Source organism: Panulirus ornatus, chromosome 18 (assembly GCF_036320965.1).
Source record: "Panulirus ornatus isolate Po-2019 chromosome 18, ASM3632096v1, whole genome shotgun sequence".
Classification (NCBI taxonomy): domain Eukaryota; kingdom Metazoa; phylum Arthropoda; class Malacostraca; order Decapoda; family Palinuridae; genus Panulirus; species Panulirus ornatus.
Window position 1 is genome coordinate 40,943,083 of NC_092241.1, and position 12,273 is coordinate 40,955,355.

The 12,273-nt window shown below is 41.8% G+C and overlaps 1 protein-coding gene and 1 non-coding gene across 3 annotated transcripts in view; both read right to left on the minus strand.

Annotated features, from left to right (window-relative positions):
• LOC139755034 (uncharacterized) overlaps nucleotides 1-12,273 on the minus strand; it is an 814,342-nt gene that overhangs the window by 27,833 nt on the left and 774,236 nt on the right. The window lies entirely within an intron of this gene.
• On the minus strand, nucleotides 6,795-6,878 carry TRNAL-CAG (transfer RNA leucine (anticodon CAG)). Its single transcript has one exon. It is a non-coding gene; the product is annotated as a tRNA-Leu (tRNA).

The window sequence follows — 12,273 nt, forward strand, 5'->3', positions numbered from 1 at the left end:
AGTGATCTTCCCTTTCCCCTTCCTTGCCCTCAGCCCGGAAGGCATATTACCGGCGCAGGTGGCTTGGGTATCGTGAGGGTTAGTGACGGCTGCACACCTTACCAGCAAGTCAGTGGCTGTGAAGTAAGCTCCTTTGACCCAGTAGCTGTCTCTTCTCTCTGCCTCACCCACACATGGTCTGCTGGCTGTCAGCTCACGAACATACAACCTCTCCACGTCACACAGTACGTTTTACAACATTTAACTGACATGACTTGTTGTTCTTGACTGTAGATATTTTTACGGGGAGTACTAGCCTCTAACCCTGCTTAATGGCAGACTTACGTTGTAAGTACTACTTTGTAAGTCAGTCAGTAAGTAGCTCTCTAATCCTTGCTCCTCTATCCTCCTAAGAAATTAACTAAGAGATTTTCACCATCACTTTGGAACTTAAATTTTGTACATCATCTAGGCTATCTTGCTTCCCCTACACTGGCCCACACACCAACACATACACTCTGTCACTCTTTACTTTCACTAGTTCAGTCCCCCGAAGCTCACCTTCACTAGACAGCCCAACACACACCGTCACCAGCCTTCAGCCCACACACTCTTCTCCAGCCTTCTACCCTTACCCTCACACATCCAAACAACCCAAGAAACCCAGTCTGTACATACACACACACACACACACACACACACACACACACACAGAAACAGGGGTGACCAGGCCCTAAACTTTAGGGTTCTGGATAAGTTTATGACATAGAAACTGAGCAATCCTTCTATCTAACAACCAGTGGCCGTAACATGAAATTTAAGAAGATACTTGTGAGAAAGGATGTCAAGATGTACAGAACTCTTACAGTACAAGAGTATTGGATGAATGGAACAAGTTGAATGAGGAAATACGTAATGCAGACAACATACAGAAGTTAAAGAAAATGTGATTGTAGAAAATGTTCAAAAGATGTGGCCTCACGAACATAAGACTCCCTCCCTCACAGTTCAGACAGATGAGTAAAAATAGTTAATTACACAAGCAGTCACGAACACCAGCCTTAGACACGGATACTGTGCAGGTTTGTTTACTTTTGTATGAGCAACCTCTTCAGAATGACGGTACGACCCTTTGAGTATGCCGGTACGCCCTTTTAAGTGTGAGGGGACGACCCTTGAGCACGATAGTAAGACTCTTGGATATGGTAACATGACTAGTGACATAACTCATAAGGCTCAGATCTAAGATCTGGCGCCATCACACCAGTGGGTTGTACCGCCGTGCTTACAGAGTCTTATTTCTCGTGATCAAGGGGTCAAGGCGTGCCACTAGTGGTTAAGACGTCGAGGCCTACCCTGAGTGATCAAAGGGTCGAGGCGTATCACTGGAGATGAAGGGGTCGAGACCCTCGTACCGCTAGTGATCAGGGGGTCGAGGACGCGATGCGTTAGTGCCATTATTTGCTCACGAGATCTGTGTACCACCCATGTGTCTGTGTTGCTTCGCTGTTTCTTCCTATGACCCCAATAAGTAACCGAATGAACCGACTAAAGACCATACCCAAGCAGAATGTTTCCCGTGGTTTTGGATTAAAGAATATTTCACGAATTTTTCCCGATGTTTACAGTTCAACATTATTTTGTTTTCCTAAACGATCTTTGAAAATTAAAACACCACATTTGCACCATGAAAATAAATATCAGTAGGTACTGTGTTTTTTTTATTGTTGTGAACTGCAAAAGGTCAGTTCTCTTAGTTGTTTTATATAAAAAGGTTGATGTGTGCGCAGTCTGCTGGCCAGCCATAACCTTCCGTGTGTGTGTGTGTGTGTGTGTGTGTGTGTGTGTGTGATTATCTGTTTTTTCGGTACATGGAGGGAGTTTTATATTCGGAACGGCCCATCTCTTGAAATTTTCTCTTCATACAAAATTTTACAATCAAATAACGTTTTCACACATCGTTTTGCACATCCCATTCGTTCTCTATCCTGATACTATAAAAGAACTAATTTACATAATTTCTAAGAAATTTCTTACTTAATTTAGCTCCCATGGTGTCATCCGTCTCCAAATCCACTCCTAGGTGCCTGAAACACTCCACTTCCTCCAGGTTTTTCCAATTCAAACTCACACACAGACCAACCTCTCCTCTCTCTCTCTCTCTCTCTCTCTCTCTCTCTCTCTCTCTCTCTCTCTCTCTCTCTCTCTCTCTCTCTCTCCCATGCTAAGCTTGATAACCTTACAATCATTCACATTAACTCCCAACTTTCTGCTTTCACACACACTCCTAAACTCGGACACCAGCTTCTGCAGAGTCTTGTCCAGATCCGCCACCAGAGCTGTGTCATTAGCAAACAGCAGCTTACTCACCTCCCGCTTACCAAAACCCCTAACAGACTCCAAACCCGCCCCTCTTGTCCAAGGCCCTCGTATTTGCCTCCGTCAGCATTCAATGCATAAAGATTAAACAGCCATGGTGACATCACACACCCTTACAGTAGACCAGCCTTCGCACGGAGCAACTTGCCCTCCTCTTTTACTACCGGCACACACGCCTTACGCTTACTGCTCCTTGTAGCTTTTCTCCCACGCGATTGTAGGGTATTGTGTATTCCATGAAAGTGCGCGTTCATATGCGTCATATTATTTTTCGTATACGTCTGCGTTGTGACAGTAAGCTCGGTAAAATTGCTGACTACCGGTAATGTGAGCCTGAGAGGATGTGACAGGTCTAGACCTCGTTGCTCGCGCACATGAGATGAAGGATATTCGACAGCTAGTAATTGAACTGTAATTCCTCTGTTCTGGGCAGCATTGTTGAGTGGTTAGCGGAAATGGTACAAGGCTCGAATCCTTGCTGCTGGAGGGTATTATATAATCTCTCTCTCTCTCTCTCTCTCTCTCTCTCTCTCTCTCTCTCTATATATATATATATATATATATATATATATATATATATATATATATATATACTATCCCTGGGGATAGGGGAGAAAGAATACTTCCCATGTATTCCCTGCATGTCGTAGAAGGCGACTAAAAGGGGAGGGAGCGGGCGGCTGGAAATCCTCCCTTCTCGTTTTTTTTTTTTTTTCTAATTTTCCAAAAGAAGGAACAGAGAAGGGGGCCAGGTGAGGATATTCCCTCTAAGGCCCAGTCCTCTGTTCTTAGCGCTACCTCGCTAATGCGGGAAATGGCGAATAGTATGAAAGAAAGAAAGATATACATATATGTGTGTGTGTGTGTGTGTGTGTGTGTGTGTGTGTGTGTGTGAGTATATATATATATATATATATATATATATATATATATATATATATATATATATATATATATATATCCCTGGGGATAGGGAAGAAAGAATACTATCCACGTATTCCATGCGTGTCGTAAAAGGGGTGGGAGCCAGGGGCTGGAAATCCTTCCCTCCTGTTATACTTTTCCAAAAGAACAGGGAAGGGGGCCTAGTAAGGATTTTTTCTCTAAGGCTTAGTCGTCTGTTCTTGACGCTCGCTCGCAAGCATAGGAAATGGCGAATATATATATATATATATATATATATATATATATATATATATATATATATATATATATATATATATATCCCTGGGGATAGGGGAGCAAGAATACTTCCCACGTATTCCCTGCGTGTCGTAGAAGGCGACTAAAAGGGGAGGGAGCGGGGGGCTGGAAATCCTCCCTTCTCGTTTTTTTTTTTAATTTTCCAAAAGAAGGAACAGAGAATTGGGCCAGGTGAGGGTAGTCCCTCAAAGGCCCAGTCATCTGTTCTTAACGCTACCTCGCTAATGCGGGAAATGGCGAATAGTTTAAAAGAAAAGAAAGAAATATATATATATATATATATATATATATATATATATATATATATATATATATATATATATATATATATATATATATATATATATATTATAATACTGTAGTTAAGCAGAGGTTGGGATAATGTAATAAAAGTTTATAGTACGATTTTCCCTTTGGCTCTATCCCATTAAATTCCATGAAGATTTACACAACAAGTTTAAAGTATGTTTCTTTCATTGTTTTTGCTGCCGACTGTTGTTGCCAGAGGAGGAGGAGGAGGAGGATGTGATGAGAGCCCTATACTTAGGTCAGAAATAACAGTAGACGGAAGTAAGTTATAAACAGGTAATCTACACATTAGTCAACGGGCTTTTTTATTACTCTCTCTCTCTCTCTCTCTCTCTCTCTCTCTCTCTCTCTCTCTCTCTCTCTCTCTCTCTCTCTCTCTCTCTCTTTTTACGAATTCCTCTTCCTGTCTTTTTTTTCTTTTTTTTTTGCCCCCAAAGTAAACCTGGGCCAGCTCTTAGTCCTCATTTTCCTTCACTCAGTCCCTCCTTTTCCCCTGAACATTTTTCCTCTGTCACACCCTGTTCATATCCCCTTCCCCTTCCCATTCGATTTAATTTCTTTTTACATTTCTTTCATGGCAACCCTTCCCGTCAGTCACCCTCTCCTTCTCTTCTGTCTCCCGTCCTGTCTATCAAACTCACCTGTCTTATTCATCCTTCTAACACCTTCACTAATTAGTGGCACCTGTGATTTGGCATTCCCTCAAGTGTTTATGCGTGTGTGTGTGTGTGTGTGTGTGTGTGTGCTTGAGTGTGTGGAGAGAGTTTTACACTTTTAGGCCCCCATCTCCTGAACTTTCCTCTGTTCCCATTCGGCTCTAAACTTCTATTTATGTTGTTTACACTCACAGTTTGGTGATTCACTTCATGTTGTGGCCTCCGGTTGTTCTGTTCCAGCATCTTTCGGGGAACTGTTCACTGTCTACGTCATCAGGGTGGTTTAAAAACCTTAAAGGTTTTGGTCAAGTTACCCTTCACTTTTCTTTCTTCCACGGTGAAGTCTTCTTGTTTTTTCCTGTAACGCAGCTCTCCTAACTCAGGTACTTTTTTGTTTCCCTCCTCTAAACCTTCTCTTTTAGCTCTTTGTACCGCTTCCATTGCGGTAACCAAACCTGAGAATCATATTCTAGTTTTGGCCCATTATTATAGGATGTAAAGGGGTTCTTACATAGTTTCTTTTCCACATGACTGACTGATATTTTGATATTTCCTAGGGAACATTATCTTTCCTGTGCTCTTTTCCTGAAGTGAGCTCAACTCTGGCGACAAGTTGGGGGTGATGCCAACTACTGTCCCTCTCACACGTAGATTTCTGCAACATATTACTTTTAGCATGATATTCATTTTGTGTCCTTCTTTCACTGTGTCCGATCTCAATTACCTTACATTTACTCGGGTTGGCTTTCATCAGCCATGTATCAAGCCAACTTTGGAATTTGTCTTGATCCCCTTGTGGGCTGATGCAATCCTCCTCTTTTCACTTGCCTCATGACTTTGGCTTAATCCACGACCATATTCAGGTGGGAGTCCAATCCTTTTGGCAAGTCATTCACAGGGATCAAGGACAGCAATGTTCCAAGGGCAGATCCCTGAAACACGCCACTCGTGACTTTGAACCATTTCCGGAAGGCTTCCCTGTTTGACATCATTTTTTATCTTTCGCAGAAATACGTAATCATCTCTCCATCGAACGGGTCTCCCCCTTATTCTTGCTTAGATATTTAGTTTCTTTATCAGCGTCGTATGCGGAAGGTGTCAAATGCTTTCTGGCAGTCCATATTTAGACAGTCCACCCAGACTTCTTGTTTGCCAAAAACGGAACCCATTCACTTCGACAGTCTCTCCTCTGCAGGAGATCATCCATTTGCTTCCTGATTATATTTTTCAGTACCTTAAAGCCAACGCTCGTCACGGTGGGAGACTGGTCTTCAGTTCAACACATCCTCCTGGTCATCTTTCGTTTAGATAGGTATAGTTGCCATCTACCACTTCCTTGTCACTTCACTTTTTTCCTGAGACATCTTGAACAACTTCTCACTTGATTTGTCATGTGCATCTGTACACATCTTCAGCAGGTATGGTAATATTTCATCAGGGCCACAAGACTTATATTGGTCAAGACCCTTCAATATTCAGTTTATATCCGTTGTACATATTTCACTGCTTCCTAAGACCTCCTCCCCATACCACCTCACTGTTGTTGGGGCTGCAGTGTCCTCCACTGTGAAAGCATCTTTAAACTTGCCATTCTGTTCCTCGCTTATCTATATGTCTCCCTCAAAAACTCATTCTTCTGAATCCCCTAACTCTTTTAACTGCTCTATAACTCATTATTTTTTCCTGATGAATTTGTAAAAGGAGTCTGAATTGTCTACTGTTTTATCCAGAATGTATTTTCGAAAGTATATGTGTGTGTGTGTGTGTGTGTGTGTGTGTGTATGTGTGTTTGTGTGTGTGTGTGTGTGTGTGTGTGTGTGTGTGTTATTGCTATTTGCGAACACTATTTCTGTGTTACGGTGAGAGAGTTTTACACTCGTGTTACTCCGTCTCTTAACCTTGTATATGTGTACTATGTCTTTCCTCCTTTGTATGTATGCCCACACACACACACACACACACACACACACACACACACACCAGGTGTGTGAGAGAGAAAAAGAGACGAATAAAAGAGTTTATACGTGTGCATGTTTATTGCGTGTATGTGTGGGTTTGTGGAAGGTGCATGTGTTGTGTATGTATGTGTGTTGTGGAAAAGAATTGGTACATTTGTGTGTGTGTGCATTTGTGTGAGACACAGATGACATGATTGTGGATCTGTCTGTAAACGCTAGTTGTATGAGACTAATAGAGTTTTACACTCGTGTTGCTCCGTATCTTAACTTTGCACTATGGGCACCATGCAAAAACTTCATTACTGAAGTCTGTCAGGAGTGGGATTCGAACCCACGCCCGGAAGACCGGACTGCGACCTGAACGCAGCGCCTTAGACCGCTCGGCCATCCTGACCCGTTCCTAATGTAAGTGTGTGTATGTGTGTGTTTGGATGTGCATGAGAGAGAGAGAGAGAGAGAGAGAGAGAGAGAGAGAGAGAGAGAGAGAGAGAGAGAGAGGTTTATTTGTTATGTATTCAAGTACCTACGTAGCTGTTTGTATTTATCTTTTTGTATTGTAGGGGATTTGGTCATTACACTCTACTTCACGAGCTTTCTCCACTGTCATGCAACCTTCTCAACTTCAGTATGTTGTCCATATTTCGTCTCATGTTCCACACTATTCCACTCATGCACGTCCTCTGGACGGTGAAGGTACTTCTCTACATCTTTCCTAACAAGTTTCGTGCTTATCATGGCATATCTTCTGGTTGTTCTATCCTTGTATATTTCGACGAAACGTTCACGGTTGACGTCACTGAGCGTCTATGGAAATCAAGTTTTGTGATCAGGTCAGGTCTGTTGTGGACAGACCTAAGGTCTCTTACCTTCACCCGTGACTCAGCTCACTCAGGTCTGGCACCATTTTCGTTGCTCTCATCTGGACCCTTCTCTGTTAGTTCCCTGTTTTACTTAAAATGGGATGAACAAACTTGAGAAGCATATTGTAGTGTTGACTTAATGAAGGATGTGGACAGCTTGTTGAATATTTCCTTATCCACATACTTGAATGCTATTCTAATATTTGCCTGCAAACAGCTTGTCTACTCTGGCGACTGATTAGGGATGATGTCTACTCCTAAGCCACTCTCCAAGACAGATTGCTTCAGCTTATATCCTGCTTCATTATAGACATATGGTGGTTAACTTCCGTGATGGCCTATCTTTATTACTTTACGTATAGTCGTCTTAAATGTCTTCAGCCATGTATCTAACCAACGCTGGAGATGTCTACATCCCCATGTTGGTTGATGCAATCCTCTTCACTTTTCACTTTCCTCATGGCATTAACGTCATCCACAAACACACGTGTCGAATGCTTCTGGTTTGCCCTTAATATTGATCAGTAAAGTATGTACGTATGTATGTATGTACATCTGTTAATTTGTTAATACATATATTGCTGTGAATATTTATGTACATAGATCCATTGATATATATATATATATATATATATATATATTATATATATATATATATATATATATATATATATATTTTTTTTTTTTTTTTTCTTTTAAACTATTCGCCATTTCCCGCGTTAGCGAGGTAGCGTTAAGAACAGAGGACTGGGCCTTTTTTGGAATATCCTCACCTGGCCCCCATTGTTCCTTCTTTTGGAAAAAAAAAAAAAAAAAAAAGCTTTGGTTCTCTGTAGTTAGATTAAGACCCTGTGATATGTCAGATAAGACTCACTGGAGTAGTAGTTACAAATCTGTAAAGTGGTAGCTAAGACTACCATCATGATAACTTGCCAGGACCCGTTATGTAGCAACCAGTGACTGTCGAGACCCATTACAGCAGCGACGAAGAACTGTTTTTTCCGTGATCGCTGAGACCATTAAGAGGAGCATCTGGAGCTCCATACCATGGAAGCTGAGCCCATATTGTAAGCTTAAGTTAAGGCAGGTACAATAAGGGATACTTCTTAATGTAGCAGAAGAAACCCTTCATATAGCATTCAAGTCCTCTTTACTGCAACATCTGAGATCCTTTATTAACTCGGTAATTCCATCTGCTCACTACTGGAGGATCGTGTCTCCTTTCTACGTTAACAGCGAAACTTTCCACTTTGAAATTTAGGATCATATTCAGCATTTGAGCGAAGCCACTTGATTGCAGCAGCCATGACCTTTATCTATACCCCTGCAATCCCTTTTGTGTCAGCTTAAGACCTTTTACCGACGTGGCTAAGACTGGTTACTGTGGCATCTAAGACCCTCGGGTTAAGACTGGCTTCTGTGGTATCTAGGACCTTTCCCCTGCCTGGCGTGGCGGGTAAGACCTTCCATGCAGACAGGCACATAGAGACGGACCACTGACAATGGCCTCTTCTTGGAATCTCGCCTCGCGTGTTTCCTCTCACACGCAGTTAATTACCTAATTGATTGACAGAATTTTTGTGCGTGGTCAGAGGACACGTCATTGTTGTGTCGCCCTTCAGTTACCTGGGCCACTGATTGGCCAGTCACAGTCGGTATTGACCGTGTGTGTCCTTTTGTTTGTCGTGGGTGTTTGTGTGTTTGTTTGTCTGTATGTGTGTATGTATGTCTCTCTCTCTCTCTCTCTCTCTCTCTCTCTCTCTCTCTCTCTCTCTCTCTCTCTCTCTCTCATGTGCATCAGCTTTCGGGTTCACCCGTGTGATCCTTAACACGCCCAAAGGTCTTTTTCACATTCACGTGCCTCCTTTTGAGACAAGTATCTAAACGAGACCGTCAAATTAGGCTCAATCCTCTGTTCTTAACGCTACCTCGCTAACGCAGGAAATGGCGATTGTGTATGATATATATATATATATATATATATATATATATATATATATATATATATATATATATATATATATATATGTATATATATATATATATATATATATATATATATATATATATATATATATATATATATATATATATATATATATATAATCTTCGCTGATATGATTTGCGAATATCAGTTTTATCACTGTTAAGTGTAAGACACACTGATAAATAAAATCAGACAAAAAATACAAATCTTATCAACGGAAATAATCCAGTGAAGACTTCATCCTCCAGAATTCACCGGTCGAGAGAGTGTATAGCTAATATCTTCGTGCATACGATTTCTCACAAATGGAAGATATTTACAGATTTACGTCGCTCACACAGGTAGATGGGGGATAAATGGTTTGGAGCTAGGAGAGAGACGGAGTCAGTGGAAAAGAAAATGTCTGTGTGTGTGTGTGTATGTGTGTGTGTGTGTGTGTGTGTGTGTGTGTGTGTGTGTCTATGTGTGTGTGTGAGGGGAGGGCCAAGAGTATAATAGAATGGTGCAGTGCGATGAGAGGGAGGAAAGGAGGGAGGGAGGAAGATAGGGTCGGATATGGGCGTGAGACAGTAGGACTGAGACAGGGAAGCAGCGACGACCTCCTTATCTCCCTCCGTCACTATCACCTTCCAGGCTTCCTTGACCTGATATCACCTTCTCTGATACCCTCGATACCTAGCCACCTCTCTCTCTCTCTCTCTCTCTCTCTCTCTCTCTCTCTCTCTCTCTCTCTCTCTCTCTCTCTCTCTCTATGAATACAAGATCCATCCGAAACATAATTGCTGAATTACAGTGCGTGGTAAGCACTGAACACGTTGATATCATTGGTTGAACAGAAGCATGTCTGAACACGTAAATCAGCGATCTGATTCGTGTGTACAAATTTGCCAGGTTGCAAATAATTGTCGAGGGATAGAGACGGTAGAGGAAGCGGAACTACACTGGATGTAAAAATCTTACGTAAACCTCACTGAAATTCAGACCCCAATATCAGCTTTGTGGAGCACCTGTGTGTTCAGATTAACACAGAATCTTCCAGACTTTAACTAAACGTCATAAACAGACGTCATCGTCGGCCAGCAGATATTAACACTGTCATTTACGAAAGTTAACAACGAGCAATACAGCGTAAAGCTCGGTCATTCTGAGGGATTTCAATCTCCCGGAAATCAACTGGTAGACTATCTCAGGTGTAGGAAATGAATCTGCTAGACTTTACAGTTTTCATGAAGACAGTTTTCTCTACCAAACCGTCACCAAGCCGACGAGGGAAGCCATTATACTTGATGTAGCTTTTGCAACTCAGGAGTTCTTAGTAACTGATACCCGTGTTTGAGAACATCTAGGCACTGGTGACCATAACATGGTTAAGTTCGATGTTGATATCAAAACCGACTTCCCTAAGACCAGTATTATTGCCCTTAAGTTTAAAAGGACGGATTTTAATTGATTACACGTCGCATTAAAGAGTCTTACCCCCCTGCTGGTTCATGCCCAGAGGAATTATGGGCCAGTTTTATGCGTCAGTTTATGCACCAACAAGACATATTCGTTCCCATGTTCGACAGATATAATAACCCACATCAGGCTTGAATGGTACTCCTTAGCTATCGTAAGGGCTATATGGCACAGTAAGAATTCTGCAGGTTCAAGAAATTAGACAGAAATCCAGATATTGCAACGTAATATAACACAGTTAAGAGAGACGTGAAAAGAATCATCAAGCAAGCCAAGAGAGAGTGAGTGTGAAGTGGGTATTGCAAGAGATAGTAACAGATATCCTTCAAGATTTTATAGTAACGTATAAGGAGTGGGACAGGACCCACAGTAAACGAATATGGAAAATCCATTGTAGATGATAAAAGCAGAGCATCAACTCTGAACAAACTTGGTCTGTGTTTACCTTAGAAAGCAGAGACCCGAATTTTGAGACATATTCACCTTCACAGTTAGATAAGTACTCACACAGATAACTAAGTCAAGACTGATAAAAGTCCAGGTTATGATCGTTTTTATCCACGAGTGATTGAAAACGCCAAACACGAAATTGCCAAACCGTTTGCCTATATTTTCAGTAATTCTTTCTAGGATGTAACAGTCCCACAGGACTGGAGACTGGCATACGTCACTCCAATATATTTACACAGGAAATACGTGGCGATTACCGACCTATTAGCCTCATATCAGTTATATGTAAACTTCTGGAGTCGATTATTAGAGATGAGATTATAGTCTACCAAGAACAGCACAGTCTGATCAATAGCACAAAATATGCTTCTAGAAGGCACAGATCATGTCTTACAAACCTCCTTCAGTTTGATCATAAATCATTTGCTACCCAAGACGTGACAAAAACAATAGATATTATATTTCTGTACTTCCAGAAAGCATTCGACAAAGCACCCCCCCCCCCCCCCTCACACACACGTAAAATTGATGCATAAAGTCTTAGCCTTGGGGGATTACTGGTTCCATAGAAAACTGGATAGAAGCCTGGTTACGTGATAGTAAGCAGAGAGTTGTAATGAATGATGAATCATCACCGTGGCTCACCCGTTACTAGTGGGGTCCACCAGGGATATGTACTTAATGGGCCTATACTTTTCATCATTTATGTTAACGATATTGACATAGAGCTGAATGACTTAGCGTCCATATCTGCAGATGACACAGAGATCGGCAATGCCATACGACTGAAGATAGTATAACATCACAAGAGGATGTAGGTGAGCATCACTTACCACCTCTCCGTTGATGTACCAGGTGAGCATCACTTACCACCTCTCCGTTGATGTACCAGGTGAGCATCACTTACCACCTCTCCGTTGATGTACCAGGTGAGCATCACTTACCACCTCTCCGTTGATGTACCAGGTGAGCATCACTTACCACCTCTCCGTTGATGTACCAGGTGAGCATCACTTACCACCTCTCCGTTGATG